Below are 19,900 nucleotides of genomic sequence, written 5' to 3'. Positions count from 1 at the left end.
AACAACTGGGCTGAGAGAGCATGGAGTGCGGTTCAACGCCCCTAATAACACACTGAGCTACTGAGCCGCAGCGGCTGGTCCGGAGAGGGCACAAAGAAAACCCGCGGTGGCAGCGCCGACGAGGGTCACGTGGAGCCACAACATACTGCAGGAGAACTTTTTGTTGGGCTAGTTGGTGCATATTACTGAAGTACTATAGCGCCAAACAGACGACACAAGAAGCGCTCGTCCGTGTCTCTTCTTCTTGTGTCGTCTGTTTGGCGCTATAGTACTTCAGTAATACTGCAGGAGACATTCTAAAACTATTGAAGTTGCCTTACAAGGCACGTCACACTGATACGGACGCTTTTTTCATCTTGTTTAGTCACAAAATTAGAGAGAGAGAGAGAGAAAAGAAAGGAGAAAGGCAGGGGCGTTCCAGAACAAAAAAATCAGATTGCAACAGTACACTGGGAGGAGTGGGGGGGGGGGGGGGCGGATAGAGAGAGAGTGAGAGCGAGAGGGAGCGCATGCACATGATCACAGCCGTTCGCAAGCACACGAGAACAGTTGACACTAGTTGGTGCTATAGCCGCTTGTGCGAGTTCTTGGTCCTGAATTTTTGTACAAAAATGCCTTGGCAGCTCTCAGCTGCGACGGTTAGCGAGGCCGGCATGCTCCAATATGATTTGTTTTGACAATGACCCGTAATCCGCAAGAGCTAGCGCAGTCGCGAGCGGTCGTCTACATTCACTGTATCGAAGACAATCACACAAAACGTGTTTAAGCGTCTCCTCGAGACCACAGTCATCACAAGCGGCGTTTTCAGTCATTCCAATACGGAAGGCGACAGATTTTGCTAAAGCAAAATCTGTCGCCTAAAGCAAATTTGATAATTTTTATGTTTTGCGGAATGTTTAAAAATACCCTGTTGCAGATAACGTAAATGTAGACCTTGAGGTGTATTATTCAGAGAGGCGGACATTACTTGCACGCGAAATCAAAACACACATTCAGCTAATTAACAAGAGTTATCCAATTATCTTCTGAATTAATTATTTGCTGCACATATTACAATTTAGGAATTGTAGTCCGTGAGTTTGCCAGGCGTATCCACTTGGAATGAATTTCTAGAATGATGGCAGTTTGGAGATATATGCGCTATCAAACTGGCCGTAAAATGTATTGTTGCTCCACTTACTTTTTTTTTTCACACAACGCATTTTTATGAATTCAAGCACAAAAGTAACTGAAAGGCTCATGTATTTCGTCCTACATTTAGGGAAATAATATCTCGGAAGTGGTGTGATCCTAGAAATTCATTTCAAGTGGATACGTCTTGGAAGCTCACCGGCTACAACTTGCAAACTGGAATATCTACAGAAAAGTGATTAATTAAGGAGTTAATTCGTGATTTTTCATTAATTAGTTGAATATGTGTTTCCGATTTCTCGTGCTAGTAACATCCGCTTCTTCGAATAATCCTGCTTAAAAACAACAATTATGTTTTCTGCCACAGGAGATTTTTTTTTTTTCGAAATTCCATTAAACTTAAATATGAGCATCCCGTATGTTCATAGCCCATAAAGCAAGGCAGCCTCACGTCGACGGAGTCTAGTACGATGCAAAGGTGGGGCGAAGCGCCCAGGTGGTGTGTTCGGTGTTTCTGAAAACTTCGTGTGCTCCACAAAGAAAAACTTCATGTCTCGCGCCAGCACACGATGTATACTCCAGCTACATCTGACCGTGACAACGTTATCAATTCCTGTGTGCTGTCTTCAAGAGCTGACCGCGTGCAGCGTTATCGGCGTGATAGTTGCCCATGATTCCACAGTGACTCGGAAGCCACTGAAACTTGATGTGGTGCCCTTTCCTGAGCTTTCTGATCTCGAACGCCACTTGCCCGTGTGGTCAGCGTCACAGAGCTACTAGCAAAAACTGCAGTGCCGCCTTCGGGTCGTTGAATATCGATAATCTTCGAGGTTGTTATTCGCTGAAGAGACCATGTGCAGCGCAAAGAACTGCATGTTAGTCAGCCGTCGATGTCGTCGGGGGGTACGTATTGGAACTGAAAGTGTTGAATCTCGCTGGAAAACTACGGCTCCCGGCAGTACCATTGAGAGCGGCTGAGCCTCAGTGTGAACCATCGGTGTACATCAAGGCTGCCAGGTTCGAGACGCTCACTCTGAATGAACGAGGGAAAGGGAAACAGAGGGTCTCGGTTTTGTTAATGACGACCATATAAAAGCAGCAGACAATGACGCCCAGGAAATCATAGGGGTAATCAGCTTTGGTTGAAATTAAAATGTACAAAATAATGACAAAAAGGGAAAATGAAGATCGGGCTAGATTTCGTACACGCGAATGCCCAAGCTAATAGGACGGATTGACGGCCGTCACTGTAGCGCAATCGGTAGTGCATTGCACGTGTAATGCGAAGGTTCTGGGTTCGGTCACCAGCGTCCATCTTTTAGTCCTCTTTCATTTTCCTTTTGTTTTCAGTATACCTAAATTGCAACCACAGCTAATTACCCGTATGCCCGTATGCTTTCCTTGGCTTCATTGCCTATAGTCATTAGATGGCGGAGATTAACAAAAGTCGGAACCTTCTCTCTCTCTCTCTCATATATATATATATATATATATATATATATATATATATATATATATATATATATATATATATATATGCGTATCTTCATAATGCGTACAGTTTGCGTGTTCAATGAGATATTGTTAGCTGAAACTTTGTGAGTACGAGCGCTCATTTAGACAGCTTAAATTTTCTCACCATAATACGGATGTTCGCTTAACAAAAATACGGAATTTTGTCTGTTTCGTGCAAAACAGTGTGTAGCCGCTATATGATTACAGTGAAATGTCCGTAAAGCTTAAAACGGAGGGCACTTCCGTATATTAACGGCAGATTTTGCCATATTTTAGAAATATGACAAACTTTCCGTAGTTTTACCTGCAGTTCTCCGTATAATGACGGGAGTTTTTTACAGTGCTATAGCCACCGCTATCAACTGCGCAGGTGCACACTGACGTCACACACACACACATACATATATATATATATATATATATATATATATATATATATATGTGTGTGTGTGTGTGTGTGTGTGTGTGTGTGTGTGTCTGTGTCTGTGTGTGTAAAAAATTTCCGTCATTATATGGAGAACTGCAGGTAAAACTGCGGAAAGTTTGTCATATTTCAAAAATATGGCAAAATATGCCGTTAATATACGGAAGTGCCCTCCGTTTTAAGCTTTACGGACATTTCACTGTAATCATATAGCGGCTACACACTGTTTTGCACGAAACAGACAAAATTCCGTATTTTTGTTAAGCGAACGTCCGTATTATTGTGAGAAAATTTAAGCTGTCTGAATGAGCGCTCGTACTCACAAAGTTTTAGCTAACAATATCTTATTGAATACGCGAACTGTACGCATTATGAAGATACGTACAAAATATGAGAGCTAGCCTTCTACCAAAAGCTGCAATAACAGATCGTATAAATATACATACTCGTCTTCTATTCCGGTCGCAGTTTGCCGCGCATATGGGCCTTGTAACGCTGATCATATGCGCAAAGATATGCGTGTTCTTGCAATGTTCTCAAATTACGCGCTTTGTAGTTATTAATGCAGCATATATATTTAAGTGAACGAAGAGCCGTGGGCATACGGGTATACGTAAACAAGCTTGCGGCACTCAGGTGCTGGTTCAGTGGGAATGACATTGGTGCTCTACGCCAAAAATTGTGCGCACTATAAATCAGTACCGAAACGCAGGGAGTAGTATAATGACCGTAATTGCGTTTACATTTAGCAACAAATGGTCTCGAAGGGGACTGGCGGCCTATAGATCCAAGTACAATGGTCGGATGAAATTTTCGAATGCGGCAAGCAATTAACCCAACTGTGAAAGGGCTTTGTTGAAGTGCAATATAGTTGGTGTAACTAATTCCCGTAATATTTTACAAAATATCTCGTCTCTGTCAATAACTGCCCATTCATTGAGACGAATCGATTACGCATAATCTTCACTGTTCGTGTGTTAATTCTTGCGATAAGATGTAATCGCAAACATTTGGCGCTTCATCTTGAAACAAGACCGGTAAGCGTGCTCGTTTTTGTACGGCAGAGTAAAGAACGCGAACATGCACCGACATGTGTGCAAACTACTGGAAGGTGACTGATGATGAAGGACCTATTACCGTGCTAGTAGTGTGCGTACTGTTAAAAAGAAGAAAAAAAAAGACGGGAAGAAAGAATGCCCAGTGCCGAGATGTAACGATTCAAGCTTTATTTCTTTTTGGCCCAGAATGCAACACCATTAGTTCCATGTGCTTTATGCATGGGTAAATGTTATGACACAGCTCATTATTTACCCGTTCATTACATGCATCAACGAGCCCAAATTATCACTATACTAGAGCTTATTGATGCATCACAGTGCACTGCTTTGCACTTCATTGCAGCACAGGGGTTTGCCATCCCCAGTAGCGAACGGTTTGGTTGACATCCGTGCCTTTCTGCTTCTTGCATTCTCTCTCCCTTTGCATAAACCGCACTAACTTGTGGGAGAGAAAGCGTTCTCCTCTTTTAGAATTGAATTATTTGTCAAGCAATCATTTTGCAGTTCCAGTAGCTAGAGCACAAATGGGAAAACGAAACCGATTCTGTTCTGTTTTCCGCGCTCACAGAGTGCGGCACCAGGGGGCACCGCGCGCTGCGCTTCCGTCATGGGTACAAAGTCCGTCTACCCAGTCATGGGTAGAAAGTAATAGAATACTCGGAAAACTTCAGAACCGGTTCAGAAGTGGTAGGCGCTTAGATGATAGCCTGCTCGTGCTTACCCAGTGCATAGAATTAGCAAAGGCGGAAAATAGACCTCTGTATTTAGCCTTCCTGGACATAAGTGGTGCATACGACAACGTGAACAGGGAACTCCTGTGGAACATATTAAAAGCTGAAGGTATCGGTAATGAGGTAATTGATTTTCTACAGGAACTATATCGAGAAAATAATGTTGAAATAACATGGGAAGGAATTAAGAGTACGACAACTGTCGAGGTACACACAGGATTAAGGCAAGGTTGTCCTCTATCACCGCTGCTGTTCATGTTTTATATGATAAGCATGGAAAGAAGGTTACAACGAAGCAATCTAGGGTATAATCTGTCGTACAGATTAGGCGAAAAGGTTGTTGAGCAACGACTACCGGGTTTAATGTATGCGGACGATATTGTACTCTTAGCAGATAGCCAGGAAGATTTGCACACTCTGGTTAATTACTGTGGGCACGAAGTAGACAGTTTAGGTTTCAGTTTTAGTGCAGCTAAGTCCGGTGGGATTTTTTTGCAACGATGCAACTGATCAGGAGCTTACAATACAAGGCCATGAAATACCCCGAGTGGCCGAATACAAATATCTCGGGGTATGGATAAACAAAGGGCAGATGTACACGGAAAAGCACGAACAGTCTCTCATAGCAAAAGGGCGAAGAGATGCCGGGATAATGAAACATAAGGCATTGTGGGGGTACAACAGGTATGAAGTACTGAGAGGTATTTGGAAGGGAGTAATGGTGCCGGGGCTTACTTTCGGGAATGCGGTCCTGTGTTTAAGGGCAGAGGTTCAGTCGAGACTAGAAGTAAATCAGAGAGCTGTGGGAAGGTTAGCACTAGGTGCCCACGGGACAACCACAAACGAAGCAGTACAGGGAGATATGGGCTGGGCATCGTTCGAAGCACGGGAAGCTCAGAGCAAAATCCTATACGAAAAACGTCTGAGGAAATTGGACGATAACAGGTGGGCAGCTAAGGTGTTTAAATACCTATACAGAAAGAGCGTTGACTCACAATGGCGGAAAAGAACTAGGAAGCTAACCAGTAAGTATGCCAGACACGAGGACGAAGAGAGACAGAGCATTAAACGACAGGTTAAAAACGTGGAAGGTAAAAATTGGATAAATTCAATGGAAAAGAAGCATAGTGTGGAACTATATCGATACTGGAAACAGCAGATCAGGAAGGAAGCGTTTTATGATAACTCAAGAGGCAGCGTCCTACTCTTTGAAGCTAGATCAGGATGTCTTAGAACGCGGAGCTATAAAAAGAAATTTAACGAAGAAGAAGACACATGTACTGTGTGTGGTAAATATATAGAAACAATGGAACACCTCATACTAAAATGTGATGGTATCAAGCCCGTGTCGATGCGGCCACAGTCACCCTTGCTGAGGCCCTAGGGTTCAGAGATAATAATAGTCAGGTAAATAAATATGCGGTGGAAATTAGCAAAAGGCGATTGGAGGATTGGTGGCTCAAAAGCAGAGAGGTGACATAAGGTTAAAAGGGTAGGAAGACGTATTTAAAGAAAATCGAGAAATTCAATAACACACAACACAGATAAAAATAAAAATAAAAGGCAAAATAAAAATCTGAGCATGGTGGCAACTGCCATCGCCCCGTTTCAAAGAGGACGCTCCTACCTTCCATCCATCCGTCCATCCGTTAGGAGTGGTGGACGAACCGGCAGATGTGAAGTCAGCCAGCATTTATCGTGGCGTGTTGTAAAAGTTGTTAGTTTGCCGTAAATATCTCTTGATTTTGATTTGTACTCAAGAGTGGAGCAAGACCCCAAGAAAGAGAGATTGACGCGTCGGGAGCGAAGAACAGAAACGATGGATGGTTACGCTGGTTGGGTCTCGGCACGTTCGAATTGGCAAAGTTCCGAATTTGTCACTGTGTGGTGTACGCTTGTGCGCTCGTCATTTGCCGTCATCGCGCGGGGATATTTGCGCTGGATGTCTTTCACTTCGTGTACAAGACTCTGCACGCTGCGGCATCGAAGAAGTTGTCCTGTGTTTGGGTGCACGTATGCGCTTGGACACGGATAGCCTGAACAGTCTACGCGCGCTCGTAACTTGCTCATGAGGTAAGCCCATTTTAATCTTATTTGGTTTGCATAACGTAGGTGTTAAAATTATATGTGGTAAGCCGGTGTCGCGAACAGAAATATTGTTTCAAAAGACCAATATACAACGTCTTAGGGCAAAAATGACGCATGAATGGGGAAAGGGATCACCCTATATTTTCAGATCGATTCCAGTGGTAGCGCGATCGGCTCGATCTCAAGTTCCCTGTGGTACTTCTAACCTTTCCTCACTCGCGTTAAAAGCGTAGAATAAAACTGCGTTCAGTTGCGCACTTGTATTGACGCTTGTATTGGCTTGAGAGCATACTGTATCCGATACAAGAACTTCTGCTAGAATACGGAAATAAACGTTCGAGGCAATAGCAGTGGCTCACTACCTGTGATCGTTACTTTCTTGCTTAGGTGCACGTTTTAATTGTGACCAGAAAAAAAGCTCTTCGCTCTGGCTGCTCTGCTGTGTTTCCTTGGTGCAACTTTTTGCGGTGCAGCAAGACGTGTTGCTTCGAATGATGTCTGGGCAGTCAAGGCATTCGTGTCAGTAAGTAAGCAGTAAACGGTGTATCAGTGCGAAAAAATTTGGACATACAAGTGAAGCGAATGGTATCATTATAGACTCTATTTTACGAATAATGCAGTTGTATTACTAAAGCGGAGAGTGGATATGCATGAAAGTCAAATTGTATTGATACTCAGCAAAAACAAGGTAACTTATCATTAGTAATTAATCCTTTTCTTTTACTGAAAGGCAAGTTGCTGTTGTTCTGCTGGAGCTGAGAAGAGGTCTGCTGCCTGCAATAGGTCCATCTCTCTCAAGTTATCGCAGTATTGTAGCTCTCAAGGTGAGTGGATTTTTTTTCTCTTGGCTATTTGCTACCTGAATCATGACCATCTACTTAGCTGTGTAAGTGACCACTGTTAGTGACATCGCAGTGCTGGTGGACAAGCACTCCTTTATGATTGCAACGCATATGACAGAGTGCAGCTGTGACAGTATGCGAAGGTGTTAATCTATAAGCCAAATTAGGTACTTTGAGGTAATAGGTTAATATATTGATGTCATTGGATTGTGGTCTAGCAGGCAAAAATGCTAAACAAGGAGAAGTAATCTTAATTTGCACTTGGTAAGATGTGCAAGCAATTCAGGCTGTTATACATGAAATGGGACATTTGTAGATGTCTTCTACAATGCTGCAGTCCTGAATAGCTTCAGAGTTAAGTGATACCACTATAATTTCTCTGTAAAGCATGCAGCACAGTTTAGCATTGGAGGAGGCTGGCATCAACAGGCGTCTACTTACAGTGAAGTTCAAATGAGGTGTTGCTGTTAGGGTGACTATATATAGTTTATGCTTTAATTCTAATCTTGTATGAGGGAGACATATTTTAACCACTTGATTAAACAATAGTGATGTAATGTATCTGTGTACAAGTATTACCCATGCATTTCTGCCATTATCAATATGGCAGAAATGCATGGGTAATACTTGTACACATAGACATTACGTCACTATTGTTTAACCAAGTGGTGCCCCTGCATACTAAAATTTACAGGGCTGTTATTAAGTAATGTCAACTTTTGTTGTAATATTAAGGCACCATTCATATTATTACAGATTCCACCATTGTGTACCATCATAGCGTGATATTTGCACTAAATGTATTTGACTTTGCTATAAAACCATGCACAGTGGTGCATCATGAATTTCTTTTTAATAGTTTCTGGCCTCAGAATGCACTTCGCGTTATATTCTTGTTTGCAACAAAACTATAATGCAATTTTCTCTCCTTATATTTTGTGGCACTTCAAACTGCGGCGAGCTAAACCACTGGGCAGCAATACTGGAATCGCTACTGCGTGTGGAGCTGTCTTCAAACATACAAGGTATACATAATTGCTTTTTTAGTGCAAAACAACGGACACAAGAAAGACGACAGAACAAGGCGCCACTCTCAACTGACATCACTTTATTGCGTCACTCCTTTATAGACAGCAGAATCAAGAAGAACATGCGCTGTGAGCACCATGTGCAGGAACCACCAACATCCGATCCACAAAAGCACACTCATGCGACAGAATCCAAAAAAAAAAAACATATTGAGCACTGTACAAGGTTAAAGAAGGCACACTAATGCACTGTGACCCCAATGACTTTATGAAGAAAGCTTCCGATAACTCTCGGGCGGTGGTATCATGGCTCTTTTTGAAAATCGTAGTATCACGAAACATTGCGAACATGAGCGATCCATACCAACAGGCACAGGTTCGCATTTGGTCCAACATTGTAAAATATGGAAATGCAAAGCCATGTTTCATAATACTACGATTTTGAAAAAGTGCTGTGATACCACCACTTAAGAGTTATCGGAAGCTTTCTTCATACAGTCATTGGGGTCACAGTGAATTCGTGTGCCTTCTTTAACTTTGTGCAGTGCTCAATATGGTCTTTTGGATTCCGTCGCATGAGTGCGCTCTTGTGATCGGATGTTGGTGGTTCCTGCACATGGTGCTCACTGCGCATGTTCTTCTAGATTCTGCTATCTATAAAGGAGTGACGCAATAAAGTGATTTCAGTTGAGAGTGGCGTCTTGTGCTATCGTCTTTCTTGTGTCCATTGTATTGCGCTAAACAAAGTATTTATGGATTCGCACCAACTAGCCCGCCAACGCATTGTGTTGAACGCAAGGAAATGTGGCTTTTCCTTGTTTGACTGTGTTGCGGGCACTTCTAAAGTACTGTCTGTCCAATAACCTTGGTGGCATGGAAGTGCCGTCCACTTCTATGCGTTGCTTTCTGTTTCATTGTGGCATCACATCACATTATAATCATAATGCGTATGTACTTTTTCTTAGAGACCCATATACCTATCCTCGTGTTATATTTGCTGTCGCATTATTTAAGTGCCAATGACCAGTGCTCCATGTTCCATCTTATCGCAAACTAAACTACTGGTACCTAAACAGTTCTGTATATCAGAAAACCAAAGCCGAACTGCCGAACACTATCAAGCAGCAGCCCTAGTGCAGTGTCAAGTAGTCAGATTTTATTGGTCATGCAGAGGTGCACAGCGTACCTCTTTATTACTTGCTGAACAATTAAGCTGTGTGAAAACTGAGTATTTATGTAGCTTGAACCACATGGTATTGGCCATTGCTCCTGCCCTCAGCAAATGTGGAAGATTATCACGGCATTTCTTTTAACTCTTTTTCCTTATACAGTAGTATTACTGCATGTGTAAGTAGGAAACGGATCACATAGGCAGTCAAAAGCCAACAATGTGTAAACTTGGAACATTGATTGTACAGTTTGATGACCCAGAATAAGTAGAAATACACCATAAATGATTGGCAATTAACTTTTACTTCACACAGTGCTAGAGCATACAGTAGGCATACTGTGTGCTCATACGGTGTCACATAATTTTAAATTTTAGTGTAGCGTTCCAGTGTATTCTTCTATTGTTGCATTCTGTCAGAGATATGGTGATGTTTTGCATGTCTAGAAACTAGACTGTAATAAAAATGTGCGAACTATATTTTTTAATGATTTGATAGAATGTGTAGAAAAATAAAGCCATACAATCAATGCACAGTGATGTGACTTTCTCTGCACATGTTGCAGGTTCAAAAAAGTATGGGGGAAGCTGTTGCCAAGGTTCCGACCGGAAGAGAAAGCCAGTATAAAAAGGTCCACACCACTGATCTCTACTACAGGTGATGGACAGCACATCGAGCGCCCTCGACTGAAGCCAACCTTGTCCCGGAAGTTGGTGCTTCACAACTTTGCACCAGCACTTCGTTTGCACGGGTGTGTGGCATTTCTTCCCCTAACCTGCCTGCCTGATGTGCCATAAACTACCCAAGCAGTGTTTCGAGGTGTCCAGAATTTTTCCATTGCAGTGTCCACAGTGTCGCTAACATAAGTGGCGTGCAATGGAAACACTGGTAAATGAGAAAAAAAACTTTATGTAAGAGAACACTATCGTATACGGGTTCAGATTGTCATAAAAATGCTTGCCAGACATGTAGAGACCTCCTAAAATGTGAAAAACCACAAAGAAAATTTTTCAGGCAGCAATATTATCTGATCGCACGCACTAGTTAGTCCACCATATGCCCTGCTTCCAGGACAAGCGACTGCATGACACCGCATTTCCACTGGCTTCACCTGGATCTGGTGCGCTGTGCTGCATCCAGCAAAACATATTAGAAATAAGTGGTGCACAGTGCTTTCTGTCCCCTTTCTCGACGCCTACTGAACACATGGTAAGCTGTTTCCAAAACAGAAAGTCAGAGGGAAAGGGCTCTGAACACATTGCATTTTAAAGTGGCTGGTACTGGATAATGCAAGTACTGTGGCCTAGTAGATTTGCACCAGGCAACCTAGGAGCCCAAAAAGATTGCTGGTTACTTGCAAATGGCCAACATATTGTGAGTTTGTTGAAGTTCTTTTTTTATTCTCATCGCTTATTTAGCTAGTGAAAGCTGTCTAGCTTTCACAACTGGAGAAGAAGCCTTGGAAGCATGAAACACTTCACAAAACCAGCTTCAATATATCATGTGTCTGCATCACATAATTTCATGGCTGCATGAGTGAACCCTCTGGTTAACATGTAAGAGTGTTCATGATGTTTGCCATGCATTGTCCACTTTATTTATAGGTCAACCCTATCTTGAGGTTTAAGCTGATGTTGCGTTTAGACAACTTATGGCCGAGAGCCAGCTTTTGAGAATGCAGATTGAGCTCGACAGATTAAACGCCAGAACAAGTCGTTGAGGATTTCAGATCAAGAATCTTCAAAGGCCAGCCCATTTAGTGGTGGTAATATTCTGCTCAAAGTTGTTGATTGTTACGTTCCTTTGGTGCCCAAGCATTGCGGTAACAACTTTACTTGGAGTATATAGCGAGGGTGTACTCGGCGTAAGCTGGTGGCTTTTTTTTGCGTTTTCAAAAACTGGTTTCTTGTTCAGTTGAGATTTTCAAATTTTGCATTCTTTATTAGGTGTTGTGTCCTGTTTCCTTTTCCTGCAGCTTCTTAGTTAAACATCTGAATAGTGAACACAACTTGACCTTTTGCTTTATTTTCTAGATAACATGCCCTTGATGCAAAACAATTTTACTTCAAAACTGCTTGTACCGTGCTAATTCACCTGTTTAAATTCCCTATTTCTCCTGTTGAAGCAACTTTACATTCATGATAAGAAACCTTGCAGATGAGTTCCAGAAACTTGCTGATGAGATTAGAGGGCGGCGTGCACCCCAGGCTTGCATATGCATTCAGGAGCTTCGTATCTTGCAAATGTTAGAAATACTCCTGCTAAGCAAGTTCTTGGTGTCATACAAGGTTATTTGTGAATACGAATTTGCCTAAATTGGGAAAACAGTCAATCTAAAACATGTCAAGCGATATCGCTGACAATGCACATACATTCCAACTGAACTAAATACAAATAAATATAGCACCAAATGCAAGAATCGTTGGCATGATGTCATTCTTTCAGTGGAATAAAATCTGTCCTGCGTAGTAAATCTATAATCCTTTATAATCCAGACTACTAAATACCTCATGAGGGTTGTGACGTGAAATATACATGTTTTATTTATTCCTCATTTTTTTACTTTAAGACCCGATAATTCTTAAACAGCAGTGAAAGTACTGAGATCACAGTACTTAATACTTTATATTGCTCCAGAAATCCGTTTCTCTGCCGATCGCAGCATCCGACACTAACAATTTTTGACAGAAAATGCGAGACGGAAGGCACAGAACACTTAGGGTGGTGCTATTTACTTTGATTGTTTGGGAACGAAACCCATAATGTACATGTTATGGCCCTACGCGTCATTACCTTTGAACAACAAGGAGGTAAGGGGTTTGCATTTTACAAAATTGCATGGAGGTTTTTACTGTGTGCAATTAAAATTAGAAACCTTCACAGCTGATACTAAATGCATTCTCCACAGCTTTAGGCTATACAGGTGCACTACTTTACACAGAACACACTCTTTACCTCATCACTGCCCAGGTGGTGATTCAGATTCTTCAAAGGTGTTTCATTGTATGGGATGGCAGATCGCGCTTCACTTATTTGCATAATATTGCATTCAAATTATGTCATATGAGATAAATCCATTAGAGAGTTTTAACTTGCCCTAAATGTATTACAACTGTGTACTGGTAAACTGGCAGCAGCTTGCAGTGCTTGTGGAAAAACAATTGTAACTGCCATATTATATGTAACTGCTAGTGCACAGGCATCGGCAACAGCGATGGTTAGGGTAAACTTGTTTCTTCTACTCTGGGGTATGCATCCTCCACCAGAAAATAGTTTTTTTCGTCTTCCTCTTCTACCACATTGGAATGTGAAGTGGGGTGTAATATGTAGGGTATACTCTTGCGTAAACTTCATGAGCATTTCTTCTTGTCTGTGCCACAGATCATTGTTGCTACGACTGTAAAAGCAGGGTGCCTGTTTACAGCACTCGCAGGGAACAGTCTGTGAATCTTTAACTAACAGTAAGGATAATAAATAATCGAATAATTTTTAGTAATTTTCAACAAATTTAGCACTCTTTGCTTTCCATTGTGATGTTTTTCAAACTAATGTTGGCACAAGGTTTGACTGCAGGGTGTCATTTTGTGTGAAAGAGTGCACTTGTGCACATAACACCTCATCGGCAACAATCTGCTGCACAGAATGTCATTAGCTTTCGTATGCATTGGTCACTATCTCACAAACCAGCTGTTCCTTTGTTAGTTGGAATGTAGCATTAATGTAAAGCACATTTGATGTTATAACAAAAAGAATTGTGCCCGCTTATCCCCTTATTCTCCTCACTTGATGCCTAGTGTTATAATAGCATGGTTGACACCATGAGAGTCAGTGTGGTGCATAATTGTGTCTGTGGTGGGGCGGGGGGTGTACAATAACTTAAGCAACTTTTCCAGATGACTTGAATCAGTATTGTGGAATGCTGTTTTTTTTTCACTCACTGTTACGAAGTTTCACTTTGGTTGTGGCAACAAGTGTAATGTAGTTCGCTAGCGCTCCTGCGAACACATATAATGTGCAGGCATCTGTGTTGAAAAAAAGACAAGCTAATGGTTTGCCAGGAGACCATGGTCCATTTAGACCATTAAATTTTGAGCTTACACCTGTGGAAATAACTGGTGAATGAAAGCACACCCAGAACTGCCCATAACATTTTCTTTCATTATAATAATGCTGAAGTTTTGAACAGCATTTGAACTGACTTGTTTAAAAAATGACCTATTTCCTTGTTCAAGTAAGACAAAGGTTCCACAGGAAGACAGAAACTTGAAGCCGTCAACAGCAGCATGAATATAAACAGTGCTCGACGTTTTGCAATCTTGCACCTGGTTATCATATTGTCCATCCCATTTTTTTACAGGCTGTTCTTTACTGTTTTGTGGTCATACCCAGTTTAATTTTAATGTTCCTATTTTAATATGTGGTTAATATATCTTTTCTTCATCTGCTATCAACAAAATATGTATTCATAATGTGCCTTCATTTACCATTTACAGTGATCTTAATCAGATGCATCTTGATACAAAATTTATTTTCCTTAATTCGTTTCCCTTTTCCAAATGTGCAAACTGTTTATCTCGATACCTATTTTGTCTTCTGGGAAGATTAGGTCTACTGGATTAATGACTGCTTACATGTGTACATGATTTTCTGTTTTGGTCACCCCTACTCTTACAAGAACTGGCAGCAGTGCTCATACCCGCTTCATCACGATCACCACTGCTAAGCACACTCTTCCTTCCTTTATTTTAACACTTTGGCTTCTCTTGACCTATTGCATGCACCAGCTTCTTCTCCCGCAATGAGGCTAGGGGCCAGTGAGCTATGCATAGCCCAAAACAACACAGCCAAGGAAAACATTTGCTACCCTGATGACAAGCACACATGTCGAAATGTTGGCTACACCAACATCCCTTATTCCAACAATGTTGGTCTACTTACATGTTTTTCTAACACAGAAACTACTGCTTTGTCCTGTTCTGTGATTATACTTTATGCCGTTTTCTTTAGGATGGATATTCACGAATACTATTTGTTTCTCCTAACAGCAGCAAGTTAATCCTTGCAAGCGTTTGGGGTCAAGAACAACTTTCACCAGGAAAAAGTGCAAGACGAGTGATTGAAGAAAATAAAGTTGCTTCTGTCATCTAAGAACTTGAGGACTGAAATGTTGCACCTTTTTGTATATATGCTGTGCAATGCATTCATATCACGAAGTGCAAAGTGTTTTATCTCTGCAGCCATGTCAGTGTGTTGACAAGACAATTTTCTCAATGGTGACCTGCTGCTTCGGCTATGAGCTGCCTTCATGACATTTGCATTAAAGGAGATGTACTATCGTGGACAAAAGTACCCTGGAGGTGCGAGCATCGTCTAAATTGCATTTCTGTTCAAGACCACTGAAAACAGTGGGTCACGTATGCACATTCCGAACGCAGATGTTAGCACGGCTCATTCCAGCAATTAGTGCACCAATAAAATTTGGTCGACTGTCGCACGTCCTGGGCAATTTTGTCCCCGATGGCACATTCCCCGAACAATGGATATGCTCTGCTAGAGGAAATACGGGAAGCACCTGTACTTTAACGGATATAGTACAGATTCAGCATACGGAGCCTTTCGTTTTCTGAATACGGCAAGCACCTGTATTTTAACGGTTATAGTACAGATTCAGCATACGGAGCCTTTGGTTTTCTGAATACGGCAAGCACCTGTATTTTAACGGTTATAGTACAGATTCAGCATACAGTGTATTCCGTTTTCTGAATACGAGAAGCACCGTACTTTAACGTTTATAGTACAGATTCAGAATACAGTCTTCCGTTTTCTAGATACAGAAGCACTCGTATCTTGTATTACGGTCTCTCTTTTACAGTTGTCCGTTCTACGGAAATGACCGTTCTTAATTTACGGAAAAGTGTTCGGTCACAAATTACCAGCAGATTTTCTGCAAAGTAAGGCAAATTTTTTTTACAGTGTATGTTTAATGGCTATGGCGTTCGAGGTGTTTCATCCTTTCTAAAAGCGATGTTTTCTTTCCCTGCTCTTGAGACTTTTATGCTGCTGCTGCTGTTGTCTTGCACGCCACGTCGAGGGGTGGTTCAGAGCGTGTGTGTACATGCCAGGAGCGTGGCAGAGGGGAAAGTCGGCGCGGGGAATCTCCTTTGGGCGTTTCCGTCGCGTGGCATGTGTACAATGCCCTCTGTAGCTTCCTGGGCGTATTGCAGTAAACGCTGAAGAAATTACACATTAGCCGTCAATATCACGGCTAATATTACCGTCAATCAAACAGCAGAGAAAGCGTCGCTTACATCGATTCCCACAGTACGTGGGATGAGCATATTTGTTTGTTTGGTCTAATCATGCATATCAGATGGGGAGTTCTCGCGGTTTTCGTGGCGTCGCGCGACAGACATGCTAAGCGCGGGCAGCCCCAAAAGTGCTTGACCAATCGCGGAGGGCAGATGCATAAATGGAACAAAAACAGTTTCGAATAGCTTTACGAATAGCTTTGCGCCTCAGAGCAGGGTACGAGAAGCCGCCTGCAAATGCACCATGCAGTTCAAACTAAGGAAGACAACGCCCTTCTGACGGTCAGAAAATGGTTTTGCCTTCCTATCGTCGCACGCGCATGAAACACAACAAAAGTTGTATGCTGCAACGGCCGTTGCGCTAAACCCCGAACCGCCAGTGGCAACTCCAGGGCGTGGGGTTCTCTCCTGCGCTGCGAGCATAGAATTCAGTCGGCGCACGGTACGCTTTCCTCAACCTTGTTTATTCACTTTCCTCCTCAAGGAGCAGTCAAAGAACGAGAGGAGGGGAGGGGGGTGGTGCGTAAATTTGCGCCGCTTGCCGCCGCAACCATTTCTCTATGCCGCAACCTCGAAAAGCGCTTCCCTCCTCCAGTGACACGAAAGAGACAAAGTAGTGGTCAACGATTGGCTGTTGGACCCCTCGTGACAAATTTTATATAGCCAATGATGAGAAAAGTAAAAGCCGTTGTATTATTCCAAGTGCTTGGCGCGGTTTGAACCGGTAGTAGAGTAACGAAGGTGACGATCTCCTATCAGAAAACCGCGTCCAGGAAAGAAATTTGCAATAGTTTACGCTAGCGGCTGATCGCCGCGTAAACGGAGGAGCTGGGACACAGAGGAGCAGTTACCGCTTGCGTGCATCTTGTTTTCGTGCCGTGTTGCTCGTCTAACCAACGGAGGCGTACGAAATGACCAAGGGTCCAACGGGCGTTTATTGATCTCCAACGAAGAGCTCATCATCGTTCAGCAGTGATCCGTCTTCTTTGCAATTTCACCATCGTAGGTTCAGCGTTTCTCTCGAAGCGTGTGTATGTCAGTTTCTGTGTTTGTTGTTTTTTTCGTCTGAAATACGAGCGCCGTCTGGAATATGCATCAGCGTGTACATCGTAGTGTGTTTGGCGCTGTGCGTCCGCTTTGGATACGCTGACCAGTCACTTTTTTTATTATTTTTGCGCTTCATCATTTGTAAGTACAGCATGCGGAACTTCGTTTGTTTTTAATTTCCCAGATTGCCCTCTTATCGTGTGTTTAGATCCGATGTTTCTGTTGCACGAGCTGTACGTGAGTCACCATTCAATTTTAATGTTGGTAGTCTTTAATTTTTTTCCTCCTGTGGTGAAGCGGTGGTTGCCTTTGATTACGACGGCGTTATCGCGCGCGCACACACACACACACAAAAAAAATCCATTGAGTACGCTTAAATTTAACAATATATAGTGTTTGTGTTTCCTTGTTTATTTCCTTGCTCACTTATATTGTTCTTTTTTATTACCTATAACTAATTTATTAAGACAATGCCTCCATGTGTATTTGCGTAATGTTCATTCCCCATAAAATATGTTTGTTTCATGAAGGGATCATATCCGAAACGTAATCCTTATGTTTTGTAATCACTGATAGAGCCTGAAGAACAATTTCACGGACTTTCTTTTTGTTTGCTCTTCTGGCTCTTCAGAGGTAACGCACATGTTCGCAGCTGTTTTAACGATATGTCTATAATAAGGAAAATATGTAAGAATATTTATCTTGCAATTATTTGGTGATGTTCTAGTGACTGGACAACGCATCGACAGAACACACATGTTAAACCTCCCGTACTTTGCCTCGGACGTTACGAGCGGTCCCACTTTCCTTTCGAATTTCTCACATGACTTCAGTTTCGTGTATAAAGCAAGTTAAAAAAAATGTAGCTTTTAAGCGATTGTACACACCTTGATTAGTAATTTGGTGCAGTTAATAATTTCGCATGCTAAGCTCCATCCTTTTCCGTATGTCGTTTCTATGATGTAATTTCACAAATAAAAAGTGTCTGTCATATGGTTCAACTTGGAAATAAATGTGGGGCCCTTCAAGTGCTCGATTACTCGCATTATTCAATGACAGTGTTATTTTATTATGTTTCGCTTGGGTGTCGCCAGACCGGTGTTTTTTTTTTTTTTTTTACAAAAGTACCATATATGAAATTTTACGTGTCTGCAATTCTTATCACGTGTACGAGTGCTTCTTTAACGAAGTGTTCACATCATAGCTCCGCTTTATACGGAGAAATTAGAATATATATTTTTTTCTCCAATGCATTCGTATGGGTGAAAGGAAGATGACCTGTCATGGTGGGACGTCAGCTGCGGACCTGGAAGGTGCCCGATATCAGCAACTTGTGGTTATCTCTAGCGTTATTTCGTTTCCGTTGAGCGCCCCGCTTTTTTGCTAAGGTTTCTCATTGCTTGCACTGTCTCTGACGTTTATGCGCCAGGTACTGTGATCGAATGCCATGGATAAATTTTATTATACCCCTTGACCTTCAAGATTCCGCTTTGAGTAAATGTCCGTCGGCGCAATCTCGGAGGCCACATGCAACCTATGGGGTAAAATATTAAAATATTAGACTAAAGCAGTGAGAAATGCAAACAGAAGCTTTGCGACTTTTTTTTATATATGCTCTATGCTTGAAAGACTGCAATGTTTGTTTCATCGCGCTACTTTACTCGGCGTTATTTTGGTGCTTGCAGTCGTTTCCAATTGTTGCAGCACGCAAATGCATGGCCTTAGAGATTCGCTTCCCTTACCATGAAGGAGCAGTACCACGGTTTACAAGTTGGTGTTCACGACAAGGTGCCCATTACATGTCTGGTCCTGTGCGCTAGTGTCTACGGGAGCTGCAATTGGGGCGCTTCAGCCAGCATGGGAATTATGGGAAGTACATGGATTTGTCTAGACGTTGTCCTTGTGGCTTCAAGCGGCTTCGTGACTTTGTAAGCTCGTCATTTTCAACAAAGTACGGCTAATAAATAATTAAATAAACATTATTGAAATTACGCCACGGACGCATGCATCGACAAGCGACATGAAGCTTCTTTATGAATTTATCGCGGGCAAGCCAGTGCCTTGAGGCGCTTGGCGTGTTTCGATTTGGCCAGCTCGACAAGCTGAACCGTTGGAATTAGTAGCGAGTGTGCGTGTTCGCAGCGTCTTCTGCACCTAGCTAGAGAAGTATACATTCCTCTGAAATTTATGACAAAGAAAGTTCACTGCACGTATACCCAAACCTCGCAGGAAGATATTTAAACATACGTATAAGTCTCCAATAAATATACGTATCTAAGAAAAAGTCACTGTATATAATGCGTCAAACAAGGCAAATAAACATGTAGCGCAATCACAGATTCACAGAATCCTGGATCCCGCCCCCATTCCATTTACTCCATCCGATGTATCGCGTGCGACGGAAGGCGGCGCGCTTGCTCCCCGCTTTTCTCCTTTGCGCACGCAAGACTGAGCCACCATCGTCGGCTCACCCATTCCACCCGCCCCCCTACTCTTTCACTCGCACATACAGCATGCGGCGCGCGGTCACGACGTTATTGCCCTGAGACTTCATACGAA

At 42.4% G+C, this 19,900-nt stretch overlaps 2 protein-coding genes across 2 annotated transcripts in view; one reads left to right on the top strand and one right to left on the bottom strand.

Annotated features, from left to right (window-relative positions):
* The window catches only part of LOC126548047 (zinc finger CCHC domain-containing protein 24-like), a 226,764-nt gene that overhangs the window by 153,838 nt on the left and 53,026 nt on the right, over positions 1 to 19,900 (top strand). The gene's annotated exons all lie outside the window — the stretch shown is intronic.
* The window catches only part of LOC126548045 (sodium-coupled monocarboxylate transporter 2-like), a 129,563-nt gene that overhangs the window by 63,958 nt on the left and 45,705 nt on the right, over positions 1 to 19,900 (bottom strand). The window lies entirely within an intron of this gene.

This window comes from Dermacentor andersoni, chromosome 1 (genome assembly GCF_023375885.2).
Source record: "Dermacentor andersoni chromosome 1, qqDerAnde1_hic_scaffold, whole genome shotgun sequence".
Lineage (NCBI taxonomy): Eukaryota > Metazoa > Arthropoda > Arachnida > Ixodida > Ixodidae > Dermacentor > Dermacentor andersoni.
This window is presented reverse-complemented; position numbering and strand designations above follow the sequence as displayed.